This window comes from Girardinichthys multiradiatus, chromosome 11, assembly GCF_021462225.1.
Source record: "Girardinichthys multiradiatus isolate DD_20200921_A chromosome 11, DD_fGirMul_XY1, whole genome shotgun sequence".
NCBI lineage: Eukaryota > Metazoa > Chordata > Actinopteri > Cyprinodontiformes > Goodeidae > Girardinichthys > Girardinichthys multiradiatus.
Genome location: NC_061804.1, coordinates 28,953,863 through 28,976,712, shown reverse-complemented (window position 1 = coordinate 28,976,712; position 22,850 = coordinate 28,953,863). Strand labels below are relative to the sequence as shown.

General features: G+C 39.1%; 1 protein-coding gene across 1 annotated transcript in view; it reads left to right on the top strand.

Annotated features, from left to right (window-relative positions):
• The window catches only part of gabra3 (gamma-aminobutyric acid type A receptor subunit alpha3), a 165,392-nt gene that overhangs the window by 101,426 nt on the left and 41,116 nt on the right, over positions 1 to 22,850 (top strand). The window lies entirely within an intron of this gene.

Below are 22,850 nucleotides of genomic sequence, written 5' to 3'. Positions count from 1 at the left end.
ATTTACAGCTGAACACATGAAGCCTAGCTGAGCTTTATAACACTGAGCCGCTGCTCAGCATCAGCTCAAAGCATCCATCTTACAACTAGGTGATCTTCATATCATGACTAAAAGGCATATTTCGGAAAAAGGAGATCTGATTTTCTACTCTGCTCTGTTTGAACCTTTCATCCAAACACAGTTTTTCACGAGAAGCATGGACATTTGCAAAAATGCTTTTCAAAATGAAGATTTTTAAAACACTGTTGACTGGAGAGAAGGAGATTATTGGAAACAATGACACAGAGGCCCAATTTATGCATGCCCACTATTGTTTTCTGAGGTAGATACCACAACAACAACAGAGCAGTTGTAATGGGTAACTCAACTCAACATCTGTCTTACCTCCTCCTGTGTCATGGTATGACATCCTTGGGCTTGGTTTGTGTTTTTGTATTAACTGTTCTTAGGTCTATGGTTTCCTTTATTGTTAATTAGTTCCACCTGTCCTTTATGCCTCCATGTCTCCTTGCCACACCTGTTCTTAGTTCCTGTGATTACCTGCCTTTGTTTTCTCCCTGTATATTAGTTGGTCTGTGTTCTTTGTTCCCCACTGGTTCCTCCGTCACTATTTCCTCATTCACTTCCCCTGTTTATGTTCAGTTTTGCTACAACTGTGTACACATGTAAGTTTTTGGCTCGACTCATGTTTGTACTTGTTGGATTATGTTACGTTTTGGAGATCTTTAATTAAAGAAAAGTCTTCCTCTCATCATGCGGCTGCCAAGCTCTTATCTGCACTTTGGTCCGATCCAAACCCAGAACGTGATATTAGGAACCAGCCGGGAACAAAGAACACAGACCAACTAATATACAGGGAGAAAACAAAGGCAGGTAATCACAGGAACTAAGAACAGGTGTGGCAAGGAGACATGGAGGCATAAGGGACAGGTGGAACTAATTAACAATAAAGGAAACCATAGACCTAAGAACGGTTAATACAAAAACACAAACCAAGTCCAAGGATGTCATACCATGACATCCTGACTGTTTCTAATAAACATAAAACGTAAGCCAAGGAATGTAATGACAGGGAGGACAAGGTGAACAGAATCAAAGGTAACATGAGCTACAATAGTTTTAGGAGATACTTTATATCTCTCTCAGAGTTTTGTGTATCTGCCTAGTGTTTCTATGCCTTGTGTGTAGGAAGAGACAGGTTTAGGAAATAACACTTTGGCATCACCTTTATTTTAACCACTATTTGATCAGAAGGTTAGCCAGGTCTTTGTCACAACTTGGAGACACCATGCATACCCCAGATACTTGTGGAATTTATGTAGGCACTACTCAAATGTCACAGCATAGATCAATTAATAACACAACAACATTTTCTGATGAAAACGGAAAAGTTTAGTTGCATTTCTACTCTTTTTTTACACAACAGTACGCATTTTCTCTGAAAATGGCAAAAATTTGAGAACGGATTCCAAAGTGTATTGGTTTAAAAATGTCCCGGTCTCTGTTGTTGTGTAGACAAGAAAAATTGAATCTCCCTGTACATGTGCAGTACATCAGTAGAAATTAATGTGCACGCGCACAACATAACGGATTTCAACCAGTTTAAAACCCACAGAGGACGAAGTAATCGGCAACAACAATAGCGGGTTGCAGAGCATCTGCACTTGTGGTGCTAACTCCTTTAAATCTAACAACGGTTCTTCAAAAAAGAGTTAATTTTCTCCCCCGTTATCTAAGCAGGAAGTGTTCGCGCATGTTGTTGAGTTTCAAAGGACATACCACCTACTAGAGGCATGGCAGAGGAATTGCACCAATTTCCTGTTTCTACTGGTACCATGTGCACAGGGATTGTAATTAAAACGTCATGTATTAACAGAAACAAGAAAAAAATCCAGTTTTCAATTAATCGTATAAACTATCGTCAGGTAAACAGGGCCTTAATCTCATGCTGTCCTATGCAGATGCTCTGTCTGCACCAATTAAGATTTACTCACCTCCACATCTTGAACTGATGGCAAGATAATCTACTTCGTAATAGTAATTATACTATACCAGTATATTACTTGGATGTATTCGTGGCATTTGACCGCAATTCCCAGGATGTGAATGTGTACTTAAATAAGGGGGTAAAAAATAAACAAGAGGGTAAAATCACTGCAAAAGCAATATATTCTGTCCAGACACTGTAGGACACTGAATTTTACACCCTTCATTCCTGTAAGCACTCACCATACAAAATAGTGTAGCTTGAAATGCGGCAAACATGCTTCAAAAACATGAGAAGAGAGATAGAAAACTACAACCAGTGAAAAAGGTTTTGAAAAACTAAATAAAAGTAGAGCTTGGTAAAAGACAGGAATTGATCTACCATAAAATACTCTTCATTTCCTCTTGTTTAGACTGATATCACACACGTTTTCACGAATACACTAACATAGATTTCTTCAGTTGTTTTGAGTTGAAACGTTTTTGTTTTTTGCATCCTGTGGAATTTCTTTTCAGAATGTTTGTTATATCTCTCTCTCAGGGAAGATTTTTGAAAGAATTATATGAAGTTAGTATCTGTCCACAATCAGCCAGCTTTCTTGAGGACACAATTTTATGATGCATAATTTACTTTACCCACTAGCAGTCACTGAATAACATGTAATCTGACAGAAAACATTTTTAGCCTCTCTGTTATTTATTTACATATTTATTAGTGTATTACAACAATTTACTCATAAATGGGAATCTGCTGCACAAAATTGACATCCTAAAACTCTCCTATGAAAAACACCCTGTCATCTGCATACAGGCTGTTGGCTTATCCCATCCTGATAATTATCCATGAAAACGTGTGTAGTTTTTCCATGTACGCCTTTATAATCAAATGTAGACCTGCTGCAAAGGTTCCCACTATCTCTGTACTTCGTGATCACTTTGCTCAGACATTTTAAAAAATGCATCTGCTGTTTCTTTCTCATTCCAGTAATATTTTCAGAATCTTCTTGCATAATTTTTTAGCCACATCATACTGGTTCTTTTACTGAAAATGTTGTAATTCCCCCATCCGACTCTAAATTAAAACAGAAATAGTGCTTTGTCCAGGAGTGCTCCTTGGTTTGAGCCAGTCCCTGCTTCTGTAAAGACCCAGTATGTGAAATACTGTATTCCCAACATGCTTTGTGAAAGACAGTTGGCTCACTTTCATTATTTTAATAGATAGTCCTTTATCTTTTTCAGGACATATCACCTTTGGGGTCTCTCACAGCTCACTTGTGGACCTAGAATATCTTTTTCCACATGCTCAACTTGACAGGAACATGAATCAAGTGAAAACAGCATGGGACGCAGAATCCCACTTGTGGTAATGTTTTGGCCAGATAAACAGATAGTAAGGTTGGTGCATATATATTGTATCTGCTGTAAAAGGTGAAACAAAAGCTGCAATAACACACAAAAAAAACATATTTGTCTTGTGATTTTTTTTCTATAAAGTAGGTTTTAAGGTATCATTTAATCCCATGTGTGTTACAATAACTTTACATTCTGTATCATGTTCCTATCTGTTTTTATTGATTATGATAATTACCCATGAAGATTACCCTGCTATATATATTAGCTTATTATATTATCTTTTTGTTAATATCGTTGTGAGGATTTAGCACAGATGAAGAGACACATCACTTTTACAAATTATAAATATGACTACATTTTGTGCACTTCTGACGTTTAACTAGTGTTCCAGTGAGACGTTTCCATACATTCGTCATGAGCCTAAATGTCCACCAAACTTTACACTTGCCACAATACAGTGAGACAAGTACTGTTCTCCTGGCAACCGTCAAAGCCAGACTCGTCCAACAGATAGCCAGATGGAGGAGCGTGGTTTGTCACTCTCGAGAACGTGCCTCCACTGCTCTGGTGGTGTGCTTTACAGCACTGCATCCGATGCTTTGCATGGCACTTGGTGATGTATGGCTTGGATGCAGCTGCTCGGCCATGGAAACCCATTACATGAAGTTCTCTGTGCACTATTCTTGAGGCCACATGAAGATTAGAGGTCTGTAGCGATTGACTATGCGCAGTTATGTGCGTCAGCATCTGCGGCCCCTGCTCCGCCAGTTTACAAGGGCCTACCACTTAGTTGCTGAGTTGCACTTTCTTATAATATCACTGACAGCTGATGGTGGAATATTTGGGAGCGAGAAAATTTCACAACTGAACTTATTCAGAGTGCCACGCTGGAATTCACTGAGCTCCTGAATGTGACCCATTCTTTCACAGACTGTTTCTTTGTAGAAACAGTTTGCAATCCTCGGTGCTTGTTTTTAACCACCAGTGGACATGGAAGTGATTGGAACACTTGATTTCAATTATTTGGATGGGTAAGCGAAATATATTTGGCAATATACTGTAATATAGTCAAGTTTCACTTCAATTAATCTGTGCATCTTTCTCACGCTGTGAACTGCTAATTTATTTATGAATTTTTTTAATTAGAGTTTACCTACAAGTTGAACAGAACAATTATAGATTATTTCAAATTATAGAATATTTAGCAAAAGGTGAGATGTGGACTGTTGACCCTCCACCTAATCATGAAATATTGGTGGAGCCATAAACGTGAAGCTCCACATTTGCCTTTCCTTTAACATTCCAGACCAGTGTTGCTTCTGATGAGGGATTTAGTGGTTGGAGCCTCTGGTTCAGCTAAAGCTTTGGTTCATCATCCTCTCTACAATGGTTAGTGTTACTATGGTTTGTTTTCAACTATGACAGTAATAGTTACCTATACTGTGCAAAGACTCATCCCTGGTTTGCTTCCACAGAGATTTAGATTAAGACTGTGTTGATACTGTCTGGTAACAGTTAGATTTCATTATATTGCAGCATTTAAAAACTGGCCAGTATAGAAGTGACTGGACTTCTGGTGAAATTGTACTATTTAGCAAAACCAGTGTTCAAAAGTAATGTGATATCTAAATAGCTTAGGGTGTCATTTAGAAAGTGCTGATTAAGACTTTAATGACATTTGCTAATAAAATATTCAATTTTATTTTCAATTTTATTTATTTCAATAAAGATAATATAGTGTACGATTTGAACGCACCGACTGATTTGAAATATGTTCCCCAGTCCTTGTCTTAACCAGTTTCTGGTCATCCGAAGGTGCCAGTTTTGATCAGATGGTTGAAACTTGGATACAGGTTGATGTTCCAGCAGAACAATGATTAACACAGATGGTAAAGCAGAAGAACATTAGGCTTTTGTAATGTTCTTCTCAAAGCCCCAGCCTGAACACTGTTGAAAGCTTTGTGAAGTATGATTAGATCACTGGCCCATGTCAGGAAACCAACCACTTTAAATGATTGTTACCAACTTTGCTAAGAAGACTGGTCAGTTATCCAGCTGGAATTCTACTAGAAGCCTGTTGCTGTGTTTTGGCTACAAACAAAATAAGGTTCAGGTGCAGCTTGCCAAGGAACATTTAACTCAATTTTAATGGGTTTCTATGTTGATATTGTGACCCTTAGTGGATTCTAAATATGCACCATAAATTGCTCACCTAACTCTTTTGTTTAAATCATTTAAATTGTTTCCTGCATAATTACTCCCCATTAGAAGCCAGAATATATTGATGCTCATGCCCATGATAAGTGTATGTAAACTTCTCATCAGACCTGTATGTTTGTTCTTTGCAACATAAACTTTTTTTTGCTTTCATGAACTTAACAAATGAAAATAAACTGTTGTCTTTACCCACACATTTTAATAATTCCTCCCACTGAATTTCCAAATGTTTCATTCCTTATTAAAAGGTGGAATTGGATGCTATTGCATTAGATTGCATGAGTTGAAGCTCGCTACACCTCTAAGCTTTTGGGTCACTTAAATAAAAGAAGAGGTACTAAGGCAACGTGAGAAAATGAGCAAATAATAGATGCACCAAAAAGTAAGTCTTGACTGTCGATCTGGGGTTTGAAACACAGCCATCAATAACTATCCACAAACCAGGTGGCACTTTCTGATTAAGAGTTTTCTAGGAGCCTTGCTTCACATCTGTATAGTCTGCAGAATAAATTAAAAGGACTGATGCATGTTGTGAAACAGAGTTGGACCATGTTTATTGGTACATATGGAAAAAAATCTGATGTGCCGAGGGGAAAATCCTCCTACTCATAGCTGATAAAAGCATATCTACAGTGGGTCGGGGACAGGTCATGTAAATGTGTTTTCTAGATCACCGGTTTTCAGGCTACGTAAATGTGGACTGGTAAAGTGCCTGAGTATAGAAGGCAACACAGATTACTGTTCTGGGAATAAAACGGTTCTGTCAGTCAATTGAACAAAGAGAAAATGGATGATCCATACAGTGTTTTACAGGATGAGAGAATGCTTTTAGAACGAGTGAAGATATCTCCAAACTAACTGCAACACCAGAGGAGAATGTAAGGGAATTGACAATATGGGAAAACATGGTGACTGACATTAGTTTAATATTTTGACCGGCTTGCTGAACTAGAGTTAGTAAACAAGTAAAGTTCTTAGGTTCCACAGTCAGAAGAAAAAGTGTATATATTTCAGATTTTAATAGTGATAATTTTAGGAGATTAATTATTGTGGCTCAAAGGATGCAGCAGGGGGATGTTCTTATCTTAGAAGTCGTGTGACTAGCATGACCTAAAAATTGTGGCGCTGTAAGAAAATATTAAAGTTGAGATGTTCCTAGACAGTGCACACTCTATACCCTCGGCACGTCAAACTTTTATGTTGTGTACATCCAATGGTCCAATTACTCCTCACTGTAACATCAAGTGTCCCAGAAATGTCTGCTATTTACTCAGCCCTAGGGCCTCTCGTTGAGTCTTCACTCCAACTTCAATACACCATATCTGCCTTCAGTATCCCATATCACAAAAGGGATAAGGTTTTAGTATTTGACTTTAATACTTTGGCAAAAATAGCTATAAACAGTGTCTAACTATAGTAAATGTCCACACTTTTTACAGTTACAACCAGCATGTGTGTTATGATATTCTCTGGTTATTCTCTGGTAAAAAGGGAAATATATTTCTCTTCCTTAAGCCTTTTACTGTCATTTCCTTTCTTCCCACTCTGCAAACTGGCATAGTCACATCTCATTCGCATGCATGCAGTGTTGCGGCACATGTACCTGTTTCATGGTGGGCTTGACAGCCCTGTGCAGATATGAGGCAATTCAGGTTGTTACGTGCTGCGCTCAAGCTTGTTTTGACAAGATGTCAGTGATGGCCTAATCTCCCCAGGTGTGCACATTTTCTAGGGTGTAAATACCTCTGAGAAATTAGATTTTCACAACACATTTGTATGCCTGAAATCCAGGATGCTGCTCAGTTCCAGGTGTTTCCTGAGAAGATGGATATTTGTGCCACTTAAGTTTGGAGGTGAACTCCTGGCTTCCATATCAATCATGTTGTCCTTGTTCAAAGGCTGGTAAGCCCAATTAGGCCCTTTTCCACACAATACACACTGACATAAATGTGTCCTCCCAGCATATTTTAGATAAACTATAAACTTAAAATAGGGTTAAATTAGTTTTTAATATACACAATGCAAGTCAGAGTTTTCTCCAATGTCTAAGTGTGATTTATGTGTGGGTAAGTCGAAAGCAGAGTAGTTTGTTGGAAAATAGCTGCTAATAGGACTAATAAGACTGTATCATAGTCTTTGCCTAACTAGGGAGCAAGATGTGGACTTGAAATTGTCATAGGGCAACAAAACTGTCACGGTTCTGTCTTGATATTGGACCCCACAATGCGGACGAGCAGGCAGTGTGATTTTAAGTGGAAAAAAAAAGGCTTAATTACGAAAACTCACACTTAGCAGGAGGCAGGAACAAAACAAACGGGCAGGCAAGACAGGCATGGCATGATCAAAAAGACAAGACATGGTTTGAGAACAAGACATGAGAATGAAAGATGTTTCCGCGAAGACTAACAGAACAGGTGTGAATATATGGCGTGAAAACCAGGTGGAGCAAGGAGACAGATTAACTTGAAGCAGGTGAATTGAATAAACTTAATTAACAGAACAAAACGTGACTGGAGCAAAACAGAGACTCTTGAACACAAACTAGAAAAACATGAAGCAAAAGCATAACCAGATCTGAAAACCAAACTTGACAAAACATGAACAAGACGACAAAACAAAAGCATGACCAGGAAAATAAACAGATTCAACATGATTCAAAACTTGAACAGTGAAAAACATAAGGAAAAAACCCGAAACCAAAAACCAAACAACCACAAATCATGACAGAAAACATTTTAACTATAGTGTTAGACATTTATGTAAATTTAAAATAATGACACAACAAGACACAAGGTGCTTAATTTTTATATGTTTAATAAAGAGGGGTTTTGCCTAGTTGTAAGCTTAATCTTTGGCCCTATCCCAATACCCGCACTTCCACCATTGTGTCCCTGAATTGTTCCAGTTGATGGGTTCAAGTGCGTAGTGTGTCCCAATTCTCCAGAGTAGTCCTTAGCCCCGCCCCCTTTGTGCCCTCAATCCACACTTTGGCTAAGCGCACATCTAATCGGACTTCGTCGAAGTATATTACCCACAATTCACTGATGCAGATGACGTTCTGAGCAAGAACCAATCACAACCATCAATGTAATCAACCATCAAATCAGAATAATAAGAACTGCGTAAACTTTAGACAGCAAGCCAACAAATATAAATTTTTCACTGGTTTTCAAGGCTCAACATTGTGAGATACCAGTGGGTTCAGAGTGAGTCTGGGCAGTCAGTAGGCCATAACACTGAAGATACCTTTCAAACAAACACTGGCACCGCGACGAGTCTGGTGTAAGAGCCTCCTTCGCTTCCTGCATTTTCTTCTCCTAAAAAAATGCTTGTTGCAATTTAAAAAAAAAACTTTTTAGCAGCAAGACTGCGAAAACAGTGCCGGTTCCCACCCTTTTTGATGTTGCAGTTACGGTGCAGAGGTGCAAGTCGATGACGTAACCCCTACTGTCCCAATTCTCCAATTTTAACCTGCGCACTTCCACCCCTACGTGCACTTGTACAAAGTACACTCTTCAAAGAGGGGTGTAGGGTGTAGTGTGAGTATTGGGACAGGGCCTTGGTTTCTGACGAACATAAACAAAATACCTCTTGCTTGACCGGTTCCCTTTTAAATGTGTAAAAGAAGCTACAAAAATCAGATTTTAAGCAACTTTTATACTGAAAATCCTGCATTCAAAATTTTAATTGTAAATCCCCAATGGCCCCATGGGCACTCGTGCTTTTATAAATCACATTGAACTTACTGATGAGGGCAGAGAATAAAGGCTAAGCAATTACAAAGAAGAGAAAACCCAAAAAGGAAATTTCAGAAAATACAGGTCCTTCTCAAAATATTAGCATATTGTGATAAAGTTCATTATTTTCCATAATGTCATGATGAAAATTTAACATTCATATATTTTAGATTCATTGCACACTAACTGAAATATTTCAGGTCTTTTATTGTCTTAATACGGATGATTTAGGCATACAGCTCATGAAAACCCAAAATTCCTATCTCACAAAATTAGCATATCATTAAAAGGGTCTCTAAACGAGCTATGAACCTAATCATCTGAATCAACGAGTTAACTCTAAACACCTGCACAAGATTCCTGAGTCTTTAAAACTCCCAGCCTGGTTCATCACTCAAAACCCCAATCATGGGTAAGACTGCCGACCTGACTGCTGTCCAGAAGGCCACTATTGACACCCTCAAGCAAGAGGGTAAGACACAGAAAGAAATTTCTGAACGAATAGGCTGTTCCCAGAGTGCTGTATCAAGGCACCTCAGTGGGAAGTCTGTGGGAAGGAAAAAGTGTGGCAGAAAACGCTGCACAACGAGAAGAGGTGACCGGACCCTGAGGAAGATTGTGGAGAAGGGCCGATTCCAGACCTTGGGGGACCTGCGGAAGCAGTGGACTGAGTCTGGAGTAGAAACATCCAGAGCCACCGTGCACAGGCGTGTGCAAGAAATGGGCTACAGGTGCCGCATTCCCCAGGTCAAGCCACTTTTGAACCAGAAACAGCGGCAGAAGCGCCTGACCTGGGCTACAGAGAAGCAGTACTGGACTGTTGCTCAGTGGTCCAAAGTACTTTTTTCGGATGAAAGCAAATTCTGCATGTCATTCGGAAATCAGGGTGCCAGAGTCTGGAGGAAGACTGGGGAGAAGGAAATGCCAAAATGCCAGAAATCCAGTGTCAAGTACCCACAGTCAGTGATGGCCTGGGGTGCCGTGTCAGCTGCTGGTGTTGGTCCACGGTGTTTTATCAAGGGCAGGGTCAATGCAGCTAGCTATCAGGAGATTTTGGAGCACTTCATGCTTCCATCTGCTGAAAAGCTTTATGGAGATGAAGATTTTATTTTTCAGCACGACCTGGCACCTGCTCACAGTGCCAAAACCACTGGTAAATGGTTTACTGACCATGGTATCACTGTGCTCAATTGGCCTGCCAACTCTCCTGACCTGAACCCCATACAGAATCTGTGGGATATTGTGAAAAGAACGTTGAGAGACTCAAGACCCAACACTCTGGATGAGCTAAAGGCCGCTATCGAAGCATCCTGGGCCTCCATAAGACCTCAGCAGTGCCACAGGCTGATTGCCTCCATGCCACGCCGCATTGAAGCAGTCATTTCTGCAAAAGGTTTCCCAACCAAGTATTGAGTGCATAACTGTACATGATTATTTGAAGGTTGACATTTTTTGTATTAAAAACACTTTTCTTTTTTTGGTCGGATGAAATATGCTAATTTTGTGAGATAGGAATTTTGGGTTTTCATGAGCTGTATGCCAAAATCATCCGTATTAAGACAATAAAAGACCTGAAATATTTCAGTTAGTGTGCAATGAATCTAAAATATATGAATGTTAAATTTTCATCATGACATTATGGAAAATAATGAACTTTATCACAATATGCTAATATTTTGAGAAGGACCTGTAATTGACTTAAAAGAATTTGTGTTTCAAAGAAATGTCAAATCTGACAGTCTATTTCAAACCTTTCTGGGCTTTGCAGATAATATTTGATCTGTATTATCAAACAGATTGATGCAACAATTTCATTGACAAAGGAGCTCATTTAATTTAAGAACCCATCTATTTTAAAAACCCACAGTCAAAAGCCAGAGCTGGGAGTCACTTGTATTTAAAAAAACTGAGCTGTGACCACAAAGCTGATTGCATACTAACGAACATACATCTTCATCTTTATATTAGAAGAAAGCACGGCCTCTTTTGATTCTCAGCCTTTATGTATTGGAATGCAACAAATAAGAGCTCATCCATCCCTTCTATCCCTTTTTAGTACAGCTCAGTGTATATGGTCTTAGGGGGCTGGAGTTTCTCCCTCAGCAGCCAACAAGCAGGAAGCAATTAATCTGTTAAAATATTTTTTGTTTTTTCCTTTTGTTGCTTCCCCATTTCTTGTCTTAACATTAGCTTTTGCTGTTTTGTATTTCAACCTTCCTCCTGCATGCTACTCTCCCTACTCTTAAACACTAAACTGTAGTTTTTAGATCCTGGGCACAAACCTGAAACCTTTAATTTTCCAGGCAATGAAGCTGATCACTAAACTATGTCTACCTTAAAACCAGTTCACTTAGGAAGCGTATTACATCAGTGGAGGTTCTAATGCTTTCTTCCTCTGGCAAGATCCTGAAAGCTTTAACTGTGTCACATTAAACCAGTGTCCCCTTCCTTATTATCCAGGTTTTTAAGTTTTTTGCCAGGGGAAGAAAGAATTCAGCTGTGAAGTCATTTTTACACATGCAGGGTTTTACACTTGGGCGACAGGTATAATCTGGATTTTTGGCAGTTGTGACTGAAAAGCCCATTATCTGACAACCGCACCTTAATGCTGAAAGAAGAATGAGGAGTGAGAATAGGGTCAAAAGTAATTTGGTAGGTAAGACAGTGTAATACAAAAATGAAAACGGTCCAAGTATAAAAAAAAAAAACAATTGTTTTGGGGAGAAGAATAAGTAAAGCTATTTATATAAATGTTAAAATATATATTTTATGCTACAGGAGTTCCTCTTTTTATTTCTCATTCTTTTTGTTCTATTGCTACTTATTACTGATTGAAAAGACCCAAATTTTATAATGTGTTTTTTTTCTCTATTATCTTCCATATCTTTCATCATTTTACGTGTAGACGTCTTGTGTGATGTGCAGCACAGCGAAATGATAAACAAGCTCAAACCTTAGAGCTATACAATGCATGTGAACTCTGAATATAATGAGTTAGCATGGGATTCACAGCTCATTGCAGATCTCACACAGGTTACACTTCCAGCAGGGAAATGTGGACGGCACACGAGAAGCGGAGCGAGGGAGGATGATTTACAACAGGGGAATAAGGAGGAGTTGTAATTAAAACATTGATCAAGTCTGACTGATGATTACAATACACAGAGTGTGAAACCCAGCACAGCCAGGTCTGATAGATGCGCAACCTCCCGGAAGTGATGCGTGTCATTACCACACAATCAAGTCGCTATGTTAACCCTGGCCTGCTGTGTACAGATACAAACACGGCATCATTTATCATGCATACAACTTCTGTGGAAAACTGTTGCTAAGCTTCTTTTCTCCACATATGTTGTCAAAAGCTATACATCAAACCTGTCAAGTGAGCCTTTTAAAAATAAAATAATAAGTTGCAGCCAATAAAAAAAATGCTCCGAAATGGTTGTGATAAAGCAGTTGAAGTAATATTTTAGTGATCCGTTTTTTTAACTAGAACTTTGGTGCATAATTTAAAACGTTTACAATCAGCTGATATAAGCTGTAGATGTAATGTTCCAATCTACAGAGAACATAAAACCAAAGTGCGACAGTATTATTAAAAGATTTAACAGCAAAATGTTTAAACTTCATGAACTACTTTATTCTAGATAAAAAGCTTCTTTAATATTCTATCTGACACAACCTTCCGGCCATAATCGGCCAGTCATTTGTTTAAAGTGCAGACTCATTTGGTGGAGTCTGCTGTACATACTAGCTTAACTGCCATCTTATCAGGGTTTTCTGTCGTTTTCATCATTTCCTTTTCATTCTCATTAGTTTCAGCCCTGCCACCAGCGGGTGCTTTCCACTTAGATGCTGGACCGGTATCTATAAAGGAGACGTTTCATTTCAGCGTGTGACATGCACATCAATTCCCTTTGATTTTTAATTTCTTTTCCATCCGCTCTGCTTTATAAGAAACAATGTTAATGACAGTCCAGCAGCGTTTACTGACACGGTTCAGCAATTTATCCCAACTTCAAAACATAAAAGGTCTATTTATTTCAGACAAAAGACTTATTCTATATGTCATTGCGATGACTGCAGGCCTTTGCAGCAGCATTTTTTGCTTCAGTAAATCAATTTTTTTGGGTTGTTAGTTGAGGATAACCATCAATGATGCATGGAGGATAGTGGACAGCTTGTTGTAGAAGAGGGTTTGCGTGCCTGAATTCTTAACCAAACACATACAATGAAACTTAATTCCACTTCTCTTGTCCAGATAGATAAAGTTGAGTCTCTCTCATCATCAGTCAGTAAGGGAACAGCAACCATCACATCTCTGAATATCCAAACAGCAAGAGCAGTTACCTAAGACTTGAGTGTAAATTGTTGCTTAGCAATAACGTCTGTCCACCAGGCCATGTTCAGTCTCCATAATAACAAACTGTTGTACTGCTTGTGGTAGTTTGCCATTAATTCCATTACTGCTTCAAGTTTGAACTCATTCAACACAGCATCAGAATATGGGTTCTGGAACAGACCCACCTCTATGTCATCTAGACAGAAGGATGTTAGCTTCCACCCTCTAACTTGGCTTAAGACATGTTGCTATGGAAACAGTTGTAAACAACAACACAGCTGTCTCCTACTTGCAGGTGTAAAGGCCGCCTGTGTACCTGCAGCCATAAATAATCATTCATCACCCAAGAGAGTAACAATAGCAGAAAAAAGTGGGGTGCAGTTTCCTGGAGGTCTGTTGTAAGCTGTGCTTGGCTAATGACTGTGCTGCCAAGCCTCTATGTCCAGCACACCGTATTGCTAGTTTCTTGACCAGGCCAATTTATTCTTAGCAGGTGGTCATGCAGTACAGTCTTGGCAATGAGCAAGCCAACATATTTCATACACTATCGAAATACATTTTTGACTCCATGGAAAACAAAAACCCACCAGCATAACTCATGATGCCAATAATAAACTTTCTTTTGTCTGAGCAACAGAGGCTTAGAGCTGATGGACATGAAACAACTGCACCACTGTATTGTCCTGCTAATGTTTATCGTGGAGATAACAGAATGGATAATTTACAGCTGGTACATGTGCTGCATGTGTACCAGCAGGACAATACATCTGCAAGCAATGACTGCTATGTTTTTGTTTTTGACCAGCTCCATAGCCACGTCACTGAATCCAACAGGATGTAGACTCCTAGTGGACAGACAGCTAACATCATTTTGTCCAAATGCCTGTGTAGTAGGTTTAATGTGAGATATCCTGATTCTGTGGCAAATGTCTGATTTAAAACTCAATAATGCTGTTGAAGTAATCCACTACATGTTTTGGTTGCGATAGAGCCTGAATACAGATGATGGATTTCATTACTGACAAAATACTTTTCTAGGTTTCTTACGCAATTCCCAGTCCTTCTTGGGCATCAACAGATAAGACATGTACTGCTCTTTTACCGAGTGCTGCTTGATGTCTGACATCTGAAAAAAGATTGCGTCATCTCTAGCCTCCAGACAAGAGAAAAGCAATATTGTTTTGTATGTTTTATTGTTATTCATTTTAGCTCATTAAGATGTGCACTGTAAATGTATGCATGGTATTCCAATTCAATAAGAATTAGTTTAAGTGGTTTGTTTTATGCAGTGACTAAGAAGATGGGATCATGATACTGCATATAAATGGAACATTTAAATTAGGGTTAAGTATTTCTTCCAGACTACATATCATAAAATCATTAAAAGCAAATGTGTTAATATTGCATGCAGAGCTGCTCAGGGTATAATTCATATTCTGTCTGATGAAACCTGACTGACTCTGAAGCTTAAGGATGTATACAGTACTTTTTTTTACTTTGCTGGTTTCTAATTGTTACATAAACTAATGGGCTAATCTCCTCTATCCTAAATAATAAAGTTTTTGATGATGAGCGTGGTGACAAAATCTGCCCTCTTGCATTATTCTTCTGTTTTGCTTTTTGTCAAACTTAAATGTTTCAGATCATCAAACTAATGATATTACCAACAGTGGGGAACCTTCCATGGAGTGACTAGCCTGCTAAAATTACCTGTGCAGAACATTTAAAGCACTGCAGGTCTCAGTTGCCTCAGTTAAGGTCAGTCTTCATAATTCATCAATGAGAAAGACACTGGATAAAAATTGCATTAAGAGGAGAGTTTCAAGTCACAAACTGCTGACCAAAAATGACACAAAGGCGTCACATTTTCAAAAAAAAAGCATATTGATGATCCTCAAGACTTCTGGGAAAATATTCTGTGGACTCATGAGATAAAAATGCAACTTTTTGAAAGGTGTGCTTTCCATTGCATCTTGGGTAAAGCTCGGCATTTCAGAAAACAAAATCATGCCAACAGTCAAACATAGCCATAATGTGATGATCTAGAGCTGCAATGCTGTTTCAGAACCTGGACGACTTGTCGCAATTGATGGAGCTTGAATTCTGCTCTGTAGAAAACCCTGGTAAGGTAAGCACACCAAAAAGTCCTCACATGAATAGCTGAAAAAAGCCAACATTTCTGTTGTGTTGGAGTGGCCTAGACAAAGTCCAAGCATTAATCTAACTAAGATGCTCTGGCATGTTCAAACTTGAAAACCCTGCTGTGTGGCTAAATTAACATATTGTGCAAAAAGGGTGGGCCAACATCCCTTCACAGCAAGGTTAAAGACTGACTCTCAGTTATTACAAATCCGTAATGACAGTTGCTGCAAAAGGTGGCACAAGCATTTATTACGCTTAAGAGGGAATGACTTTTGACATAGGGTTTGGATACATTTCCTATCCTTAATAAATAAAAATGTCATTGGAAAACGGCTTTTCATAATTACTAAGGGTATCTTGCATATTAAAATTTGCATTATGATCTGAAACATTTTTTTCATAACGGGTTAAATAGGTTTAAGGCACTGTAACTCTGTTGAACAAATAAAAAGTTTATTTTTCTTAAAATGCAGTCTGGAATACTGATGCTCAAGGGAGCAAATCCATTCCTGATTCTCTGTCCTATAAGCAGAGAGATTTAAAAATTATGGTTGGATAGAAAATTCCCACCGTCATCTCCGTCAAGGGAAAATCAATCACTCAGTCCGTGGAAAACACCAGCTGGCACCAGATCCGACTGTGCTATTTGGCCCTGGGGAGATTGGCTGTATTTTTCCTCATTCGTGCCTTTCAATCTTTAAATTATTTCCCAGTGCTTAAAGGAGATTTTTGACCAAAGGGGACAAACAAATAATGACTTCATCCTTGTCAAATGCATTTCTTTTATGTTTATTCACCAGCAGCCAATCAACTAAAAATTTATAATCTATTTAACATGAGAATACCTCTGGTTATAGAAAATGAACTGGTATTTCCCGGCCAAGATAAAACCAGCTCACCGATTGCTGTAACGTTTTGGTCACATTGTTCTGTGCAAACATAAAATCATAGTTGTTTTTTTTTTCTTTAGCTGTTGTCTTTATGTTTTTTTTTCGGTCTGTACGAGTCTTTTGTTTTCTTTGTGGTACATCTAATTCATGGCCAGAGTTTAAAAAAAAAAAAACAAGCAAATTGCTGTTTGAGTTTAGCTTTATTTAATTCCTGGGTTTGTTTGAATGCCTTAGAGATTGCTGTGTTGAGGACAGAATTAAATGAAAAACCAAGCCAAACAGATGAGAAAAATGTGTTTGTCACTTTCTTGCTTCTATCTGTCAGCAAGGCTCTCTATGGACTTTATTAAAAGTGCTTCTGTTAGCACTCATGCAGTCTGTTTTGTTGCGCTCTAGGTTTCATGCCATCAGGAGGTCAGTCAAATCAATTAACAGACCTCCACCCAGCATTGTTTAGAGGAGCCCCGTTGATGTGTTGAGTGGAAGTGGTACACCCCTCCTGCTGTGCATGATTACTTCCTGTCGTTAACTCTATTGAGAAATTAATTTATTAGATTTTCACAGAGGGAGTAGCCACTTACATTCTGCTGATGTGCAGATTACTACTGTTCTGAGTAAAAAATGTAGAGATGATTTTGGATAAACAAGTATGTTGAGCTTTTATTGATCATTAATAATGTGTCATGTTGCAGGGGACAGAGACCGCCTCCCTTCAGCCTATGTTTAAACAATGGCTGTCAGCTGCACAGCCACAATAAAACAAAAAGAACATTGGGCTGTTTAACAAAGTAGCAGTGTCTGCATTTTTCTTTACAAACTCAAATATTTACTGTATAAACTGAAAACTCTTTAGGATTTGCACAGGTATTCCAGCCCAGGATGATTTGACAGTATTCCACAATTCTTCTGCATTTCTTGGTTTTGCCTCAGAAACAGCATTTGTGATATCAACCCACAGGTCTTTAATCAGATTATAAAGTCCAGGGATTGGGCTGGCCATTCTATAACTTTGATTTGTTGGAACCAAGATGCTGCGTGCTTACTGGTGTGTTTGGGGTCGTTGTCTTGTTGAAACACCCGTTTCAAGTGCGTTTCCTCTTAAGCATAAGGCAACATGATCTCTTCAAGTATTTAGCTATATACAAACTCCCCCATGATCATTTTGGTTGTGATAAATAGGCCCGACAAAATAGTAAGAAATATATCCCCATATCATGATGCTTGAACCTTGTATACAATGATTTGCAAATCATGTTCAACCTATATGCAATTGAATACACTACTGTAAGAGTTTATGATTATTGATTGTAAAAATGTAGGAACCAGAATCACTTTATGGTCAAGTTTATACAGACAAAACAAGGAATTTGACTCTGGAACCATCATCTGGTACACTTGCTCTCAATAATAAAGAATATCTTTTTAAATGTACATAAATACACAATTGACTTTACAACAGGATATAATGTGAGATCAGTCCAAGTATGCATGGTTTTGTTCTGAAACTGACTGTCAAGTGTTCATCAGAGAAACAGCCTAGGGGAAGAAACTGTCTCTGTTGCGCCGACCTGACGGTAAAAGTCTAAACAGTTTATGTGCAGGGTGTGTGGGGTCTGCAGAGATTTTAGCTGCCCTTTTCCTGGCCCTTGATCTGTATAAGTCCTGTATAGAGAGCAGGTCAGCCCTGACGATTCTTTCTGCAGACCTGATTGTTTGTTGCAGTCTGGACCTGTCCTGTTTTGTGGAAGAGCCAAACCACATTGGGATGGACAAAAATGGGACAGACTGAATTATGGCAGTGTAGAAGATGATCAACAGTTCCTGTGGAAGGTTACACTTCTTGAGTTGCCTCAGGAAGTACAGTCTCTGCTGGGCCTGCTTCTGAATATTGTCAATGTGTGAAGACCATCTCAGGTTTTGGGGAATGGTGGTTAGTATGAGCCGGAAGTAGTCCACAGCTGACACAGTGTTGTTGAGGATGGTGTGGAGTTGGTGTTCTCTGAAAGTTCCAGGTGGTTCTGACCACACCAGTGTACCAGCCGATCCACCTCCTGTCTGTATGCAGACTCATCACTGTCAAGGATCAGTCAAATAACAGCGGTGTCATCTGCAAACTTCAGGAGTTTCACAGACGGGTCCGCTGAGGGTCAGTCATTTGTGTAGAGGGAGAAGAGGAGTGGGGCAAGAACACACCCCTGGGGGGCGCCGGTGCTAATAGTTTTTGTGCGGCAAAAGATGCTCCCCAGCCTCACCTGCTGCTGCTGGTCCTTCAAGAAGCTGGTGATCCACTAACAGGTGGAGGCCAGGACTTTGAGCTGGATGAACTTGTGATGGAGGATCTCTGGGTTGATAGTGTTGAAGGCTGAGCTGAAGTCCACAAACAGGATCCTGGCATACATACCTGGGTGCTCGAGGTGTTGCAGGATGAAGTGTAGTGCCAAGTTGACTGCATCATCCACCAACCTGTTTGTCTGGTAGGCAAACTGCAGGGGGCCCAGCAGGGGGCCTGTGATGTCCTTCAGGTGCTTCAACACCAGTTGCTCAAAGGATTTCATGACCACAGACATCAGGGTCTGTAATCATTTAATCCTGTGATGGTGGGTTTCTTGGGAACTGGGATGATGGTGGAGTGTTTGAAGCAGGAGGGAACCTCACACAGCTCCAGTGACTTGTGGAAGATCTCAGTGATCTCAGTTGAAGATCTCAGTGATCAAAATTGTAATAAAAAAAATTCAGAAGGAATACATTCTCGCCAAAAATAGTTTTTTACGAATAGAGATCAGAGATACACTCTCGTGGTGGATTATTGGGCTTATAGCACTTAATAACTACAATTAGTTAATTGTCATTAGTAACTGATAATTACTGACGAAAACCACGCTAATTGTTACTGTGTTATCAGCCGTTTTACAGAATGGTGTGGAACACCAAACTTATTTTGACAGATAATCACTCTTACACAAAATAAGCACAAACACATTGTTAAAATGTATTGATCTTACACTCAACTATTCTGGTCAACGTCTCACCTAAGCATGCTCTATTCTACAAAAGGAGCACATCAATAATCAAAACTATGGATGCATGCTGAGTGTAGATGGAGATCAAACCAGCAGTTTATGGACTGGGTGGGAATAAAATAACAACTTGAATTGACTCGGAAAGTGGAGCAAAACCAATAGCCTATACGGTGAAGCCTTCTCTGGTTCGTTGATGCCTCTCGATAGTGGCTGTCAGCTGTTATACAGTAGGGCTAGGCCAGCTCAGACACGGTAAAACACCTAGCAGCTGGGCCCTTAGCCACTAACAGCTGATAGTGAGCTAGTCTTGAAATAAAGGGTCATAAAACTCTGAGGCAGGAACCCAGTGGAAAAACACAAATGCCATAAACAGTGGAACATTGAGATGAACACGAGGCTCAGTTCGTAGCCTCCATCTACTTTAAAGTCCACTTCAACTCCAACTGAGGCAGCGCTCAGTTGATCAAAACATGGTACACACGCACCAGCATTCAAACCTTGCTGCACAGCCGCAGAGTCCAACAGTTTTAAACAGCATAAACAGTTCAGCATAAACTTAAAGCTAATATATCGCATGCAACCAGTTAATAAATTGGATTAACTAGTGGTCATCCTAGGTCATATTAATCTATATGCCTCACCCTGCCCAGACTAGAGACCAAAAATGCCCCAAAATAGGAAACAAAAGAGTTTACTTGGTGGTGAATCCTCAAAGAAAAGGAGTGCAGGCGAGTGGGCTTCGTTCTAAGAAGGAACGAAGTTGTGCGTGGCAAATGTCCGCGTCCGCAAACACTCTAAAAAAATATGATGAACTGTTGCAGTCGACTGAAACAAACAATGAGGAAACTCCTTGGGAAACCTCTCTGGGTTTCCACCTTCACCTAGATAGCGACTCCGATCGGAATATAAATCTTTTGATCTTTCTTATATCAAGACAGATTTCAAGTTTTGTCAAGCTCTTCCGGGAATGGCCAGTGTAGAGGAAAAGTAAATAATAAGTATAAGTATAATTACATTTTACACAACATCCCAACTTCATTGGAATTGGGGTTGTACATTTAAGTTTACCCTTTTAGATTTCCCTTAGAGTTCCTCCGTGTTAGTCTCCTCCCTTAAACTCCTCTGCCTTCCTCTGCCTCAGCTGTTCCCCATTCTCACTTAATTGCTCACACCTGCTTGCCATGCATTTCTCCATACTTCCCTCTGCATATACGCCCTGTGGTTGTCATTACTCATTGCTGGTTTCTTCTTTTGGACTGCCTTATGTTCCGTTGCTCCGTTTCTCTGCCTATTGCTGTCTGTGTTCCTAGAATGTGAGTTCTCCTTTGTTTTTTATTAAATAACTTTTTTTGCCATTCAATCTGCACTTGGGTCCTTTATTAACTGACACGACCATGACACTGTAACACTACAACCCTACAGGTCAACTCAAGAACTTTTTTTTCAAAATAAGAATCTGAAACATTTGAAAAGAAATATTGCAGTGTTTTAATAATTGTGCTAAAGTATACTCTTAGGGCCAGATCTTCAAAGATCTGAAATAGCAAGTGCTAATTTGCGTGTACTATAAACAAATTGCACGTGCAATAAGTGGGCGTGGTACGTGCGATTTTCAAAGATTGCGCATGCAGTGGATAACAGGAGCAAAACAGGTGCCGACCGCCCTATTTAAATGAGAAAATTGCATGTGCTACTGGCTGAAACAAGAGGAAAAGCAAACAGATCCTCTGCTGTGTTGATAGAAATATGCAGGGATTGTTACGCTGCATCATTATAAATGATCCAGTCGCTGATTTTTTTCCTTCTGTTCCGTTTGGACCTTGCTTTACTGGACTGTTACAGTTAGTTAACTTTTGTTGCGCTACTAACAGCAGGTTTATCATCTGCCCTGACGAGAATGTTTCTCTTATCTTGCTTGACGTAACTCGCAACAAATTGACCAATCAATATTAACAATATAAAAGACAAATATGTCTGTTAATTAATTTGTCTCCTTTGATCTAATGTAATTATTTCTGTTGCTTTTGTTGAGAGTATATGTTTGAAGAGTTCAGAGTTTATCATAAACAGCCACAATATTTAAGCCGTGATGTAATATTAGCAACATAAAAATATTGTTGTAGGAGTTGGCAATCTGTATGTTATAGCTTTGCTAATTTTAAAACATAGCGTCACATAAATTGTCCTGAAAAAAGTTAAATCAAATATCATATTTATTTATGTAAAAATAAATAATTTTCCAATGATTTTACTGAATTCGTTTGTTTTGCCAATATTTTAACCATATACAACATGTTTGATTGTTTAAATTGTTTTTGGTGACACAAAATAATTTTTCACTGCATAAACAAAACCCTCTCCTGGCATATGTTCACATTTAAACAACGTAATCAAACTGATCCAACTCTGATTGGCCTGCAAAGTGGGTCTTTTGCATGATGTGCAATTACCGGCTGTGCACACTTGATCAGTTATGTGCGCGTTTTGCCAGGATCAGGTTTGTGCATGTTCAGCAGATGATCACTGACAGCGATGTTATGCTGGAATGATGTTGGATGAAGTGTTGCAAGGAGTTTTACCCATGGAGAAATATCATGGCTTTTGTTTGTGATTGGTTCCAAATCCTACATAGAATCCTCTATTTTCATCTATTTTTATTATTTTTATTTTGACAACCCAAATGTGTTGGCACAGGTACAGAAGATTCTATCTCCTTGTCATCTGTCATTCTGTCTACGCCTCTTTCTGGCCAAAGTGACAGCAGACATTTTTGCATCACAGTTGGCACCTGCATTTCAAACGTGCTATATCCACTCGCAAAAATTGCGCCCGCAAACAGTTTCTGGCTTTGAAAATCACATTGCGGGTTAGCATATCCTCCTCCCATGAATTTGTGCGTTTGGATCATTATCATATGTTTTGCATATTCATGAAGACAGACACACAAAAAGGTTTGCACCCACAGTTCCACTAATTTTGCAAAGGCAATCTGATTACCATCTCATTTGGTAACGTGCTTTTTTGTTAAAAGAAAACCATATTTCTTTCCCTTTATAAGCATAATGGGGCTGAAAGAACTGTGTGTGACTATACACAGATGGTGCCAGAGGCTCAGTCCTTTCTAACCTAAATATAATTTAGCCTTTATTAATATCTCTAATTA